Source organism: Coenobita brevimanus, chromosome 68 (genome assembly GCF_032717465.1).
Source record: "Coenobita brevimanus isolate Jiangsu-jjx chromosome 68, ASM3271746v2, whole genome shotgun sequence".
Classification (NCBI taxonomy): Eukaryota; Metazoa; Arthropoda; class Malacostraca; order Decapoda; family Coenobitidae; genus Coenobita; species Coenobita brevimanus.
Window position 1 is genome coordinate 47,059,933 of NC_137021.1, and position 5,465 is coordinate 47,065,397.

The window sequence follows — 5,465 nt, forward strand, 5'->3', positions numbered from 1 at the left end:
TCACATACTACTTTCCAACCATGGTTTTTAGGGGGCCAACCGTCCCCCACCCCCACCAAAATTAAAACTCAAAAATAGTGAAAAGCAAGGCAAATATTGACTTGATATCTTAGTACGTGTTGTACAATGGGCATCCGTAATGCGATACCTTAGAAGCGCGAGCCCCCCCCCCGTAGTGATTCTTGAAGGGTCAAGCCCCTCCCAAAAATAAAATCGATCAGAAATAGGGAATTGAGCACATGGATTTCAGAAAAATCAGCATACATATCGCCGGACTGGGTATGCATTTTACATGCTCTCTTCGAATGAACAGGAAGAAAACTGTACAGCTACATCATTCATTCATTCATTGCCAGACGCCATGTATCCCAAACGGGGTGGCCAAGGGCTTAGAGTTAATTGTTTTACAAGGAGGGGCACTAATCCTCCACCAACCCCACTTGACACGTAGGGATGCCAACAGCATCTGATGTTCCCAGGCGGTCACCCATTCAAGTACTAACCAGACCCAACGTTGCTTAACTTCGCTGATCGGATGGGAAGCGGTGTACTCAACGTGGTATTACATCATCATCATTATTATCATTATTATTAATATTATTATTATTACTGTTATTATTATTATTACTACTACTACTACTATTATTATCATCATCATAATCATCATCATCATTTGGTGGTAGTAGTAGTGGTAGTGTTCATTATGACAATTACACATGTGCTTGCGAAGCAAGTAGAGGCATTGTTTTACTAAGTGTGTGTGTGTGTGTGTGTGTGTGTGTGTGTGTGTGTGTGTGTGTGTGTTGTGCACCTATGTGTGGAAAAAAAAAACTCAAACAGTTGTAATCCGACTGTAACCAAACTTGGTTGAATGGTTGAGGCCTGGCGAACGGGATGACATATTATTTTCGAGAATAACAGGTCAAAGGTCAAGGCCATATACCAAGGTGATATTAAACAGTTTCTTTGCGTGTTAGTGCAATCTTTAGTAAAGATTTAGCTATGGCAAGGATGAAAGAATTCAATTTTGAGAATATTGTCAAACGACAAGGTCAAAGGTCAAGGTAATATGGCAAGGTCAACATAAATAGCTTTCATCTGATTTAAACCAAAGTTGGTGGAAAGATGAAAGATAAGGCAAGGACGAAGGGAATCGATTTTAAGAACACTCAGTCAGCGATCAAAGTCATAGGGCAATGTCAAAGATCAAGGACACATGGCAAAGTCAGTATAAACAATTTTGAACCAATTTAGACCAAACTTTTTTTTAATGCAAGGAAGAAGGAAACAAAGGCCAGAGGCCTGCAAATCGCTCCAAGGGAAAAAAAAAAAAAACAAGAGAGCCACATTCAAGATCCATTGGTGGAAGCCTTAAGGATAAGGAATGAATGAAGGGATTTGATTTTCAGAACACTCAGACAATGGTAAAGCACAGGACAAGGTGAAAGAACTCTTGGACACATGGCAGGGTCACCTTGAGTTTTGATCCGATTTTGACCAAACTTGGTGGAAGGGTTGAAGGAAAGACAAGGAAAATGGAATTTGCTTTTTGAGAACTTGTAGGCCAAAAGTCACGGCCTCATGGCACGTTCAAACATTCGGTCTTTAAACAATTTGTACCATGCGGCTTTTGCACTCTGAGTTATTATTAGTACAGTACTCGCTTAAAGGCTGCCTTTGGCGACCTCCACTCGATATCAATATCCAGAAATGAGTCATAATTCGGGAACCGGTGGCCCGATTGGCCTGGAAATTGTTTTGGTCTGTAAGTTAGAGCATTTTCACATACCTTGCTCTAACAAAAATTGCGCTACGTTGTGCCATTTTTGCTGTGTTATGGTAACAAACAAACCAACAAAAATACAGAAGTTGGATCATTATAATATAGACTATCATTATAACTCACCACACCAGTGGTGAGTTATATTGTTCTTGTCAATATTATTATTATTATTATTATTATTATTATTATTATTTCTTATGCAGAAGTAAATTGCTAATATTTGCTCAATTTTAAAGCTACAGCCAACACACTTGGCCATCTGAGTACCCCAGGTGGCGGCTTCGTATGACCCAGCATCATCCAGTTCCCAGTACTGGTTTTCCAGTTACATCCAAAATGTAGTCTATTCGCGGATTCTCAGACACTGCTAAAGGTACAGACTTGACAATTTTTGTGGGACAAAGCCAAGGTCTTGGAACAGGTGTGGAATGACTATGGGCCCATTTGGGCCAGTAGCTTCTGAGATCGCCTGGTGGTCAATGGAAAGTAGTTTGGGGTCACTGAGTACACACACACACACACACACACACACACACACACACACAGAATTGAGCTACAATCACCAAACTTGGCACATTTTATAGAATTTGTTATACTGCGCATGGTGCCCAAGTATGAATGACCTTGTCCCAAAACTCAAGGTCACAACCAAGGTCAATGTTCAAAAATTGCTTTTTTCATGTACTGCACAAGACGGATGACCTTGTAATGTGGTGAGTTACTGAATATGTTATCGTCAATTTTCGTTTTCTAGTTATTATTATTATTATTATTATCATTATTATTATTATCATTACTGTTGTTTTTGTATTAATGTTATTAGTATCATTATTTCCATAACTTCAAAATAAATAGAAAAACCATACATACATACAAATATTAATCACATACAGACAGACAGGTCGTCAAGCAAAGTAACAAAGACACAGAGATAGGGGTACACACAGACAGAAATATAGACTGACCGAGAAAGACGGATACATGCATATGTAAACTAGAAGTCTGACACTGCTGAAGCAATATTAAAAAAACTCGACATTTCAGATGAAAATACTTTTATCACTGTATGTGACTTTTGATATGCCTCAAAAATTTTTACGGATTTTGACCTGAGACCTTGAGATCAAGGTCAAGGTCATTCATACTACGCAAACCGTGTTCAATCATGATTCTTTACATTTCCACTGAGTTTGGTCAAAGTTGGCTATATACTTTCCGATTTCGCACTTTAATCCGTGGATTTCGAGCCACAGCTCAGGCTGGGTAGCGTCCCGTTGTAAGCCACAGTTCAGGCTCCAGGCGGAACTTGCTGCCATCCTGGGTGCTTTGCGCCATGCTCACCACCATCGTCGCATTCGAGTCATAATCCACACAGACTCTCTTTCCTCCATTCAGAGATTACGATCCTTCTCGCTGCATGACAACGTCTTTCTCCTCACAGCGATTCATACATTTGCGTCACTCCTTGTCCATAGGGGCGCAATAATTAACCTTCACTGGCTTCCGGGACATGTGGGAATTAGTGGCAACGAACGTGCTGATGATGCGGCGCGCTCAGCTTGCGATCTCCCAGACATCACATTCCCATTACGCCCTAGTCCCTCGCACCTCATCCGCACTCTCACTGCCACCATAGGAAGACTATCCCTAGAGGACCATCAGCTCTGGGTCACGGAGGGCTCTTGCTCTGCAAAATGGTATGCTACTGCCACGTTGTATTCCCTTCTGTCGCTCCCCCCAGGACTACCTAATTTTATTGTAGTCCGTCTTCGAAGATTGCGTCTTGGGTTTCTTTGCTACAAGCAAATTGTGGGTATGGAGCCAGACCCGTGTGAACATTGCTTGGCCAGCTGTGAGGAGCCCCTTTTGCATTATCTTCTGGACTGCCCAGCCACCACCAGGCTCAGGTCTGGGCTCGACTCGGCCCTAGCCCGATCTGGTGATGTCTTTAGGGACGCTGCTGGCATTGTTGCCCATGCTCCATTAAATATATTACTTAGTATGGTCAGGGATTACCCTCCACCTCGCTAAAGCAAGTTCGCGCAAGTAGTGCGCACCTCTGACGGGCTCTCTGTTTGCCCGTGTCCCAGGAAACTGGGACGAATATACCACAAACAAACAAACAAGTTCAGGCTGTGCTGGCTATGCATCACCGCTAACTACTCCACCCCTACGCAAACTTACGCATTGCGCTACGCAGAGAGAGAGAGAGAGAGAGAGAGAGAGAGAGAGAGATTTTTTGTTAATTTTTTCACTAATCCCCTACGTAAACTTACGCATGGCCCTAGGCAAAGATGATGATGATGATGTGTGTGTGTGTGTGTGTGTGTGTGTGTGTGTGTGTGTGTGTGTGTGTGTGTGTGAGAGAGAGAGAGAGAGAGAGAGAGAGAGAGAGAGAGAGAGAGAGAGAGAGAGAGATTGTTTTTTTTCACCAGATGATGCCCTGGATGTTTATCTTCAAGTTTATGATAAACAAAAACTAAAAAAAAAAAAAATCTTCATTTTTTCCGCACCACGGGGTGGGATAAAAAAAAATGTAATTGCGCAATCCACGGGTTAAGGCATGAGGCGGCCATTTTGATTTTCCTCAGAATCTCAGAAAGGAATAATTTGTTCGATCTTAGTATCAATACCCAGGTGCACTATACCCTATTTGATTGACCTGTGCAGCTGAGATGTATGGGACGAGTAGAGTGTGTTTGAATCGCGGCTGCTGATTGGCCGGTGATGATTTAAATCTACACCTCTTCATATTTTAACACATATTTATTTATATTTTTTAACTGCCTTCAGTACAAGCAGCCAGGTTTAATATGGAATAATTTCCGAGGCTGAAGAGGTCAAAATTAGCTTTAAAAGTTTACTGTTATCAAAGAAAATTAAACCTGATTTTAAAGTTTTATATAACGATAAGTGACGTTTGTAGCAAATTATCCAATCACAGTGTACACCTACGTCCGCATGTTGCACTATAATATCCACTCACGGTGTACACCCACGTCCACATGTTGCACTATAATATACACTCACGGTGTACACCCACGTCCGCATGTTGCACTATAATACGAGTATCCACTCACGGTGTACACCCACGTCCGCATGTTGCACTGTAATATCCACTCACGGTGTACACCCACGTCCGCATGTTGCACAATAATATACACTCACGGTGTACACCTACGTCCGCATGTTGCACTACAATATCCACTCGCGGTGTACACCTACGCCCGCATGTTGCACTACAATATCCACTCACGGTGTACACCCACGTCCGCATGTTGCACTATAATATCCACTCACGATGTACACCTACGTCCGCATGTTGCACTACAATATCCACTCACGGTGTACACCCACGTCCGCATGTTGCACTACAATATCCACTCACGATGTACACCCACGTCCGCATGTTGCACTATAATATACACTCACAGCGTACACCCACGTCCGCATGTTGCACTATAATATCCACTCACGGTGTGCACCCACGTCCGCATGTTGCACTATAATATCCACCCACGGTGTACACCTACGTCCGCATGTTGCACTATAATATCCACTCACGGTGTGTACTTACAGTACGTCCGCATGTTGCACTATAATATCCACTCACGGTGTACACCCACGTCCGCATGTTGCACTATAATATCCACTCACGGTGTACACCCACGTCCGCATGTTG

General features: G+C 42.7%; 1 pseudogene; it reads right to left on the reverse strand.

Moving 5' to 3' along the window:
- Positions 1 to 454: 454 nt before the first annotated feature.
- On the reverse strand, positions 455 to 572 carry LOC145405968 (5S ribosomal RNA; annotated as a pseudogene).
- Between the last annotated feature and the right edge of the window lie 4,893 nt (positions 573 to 5,465).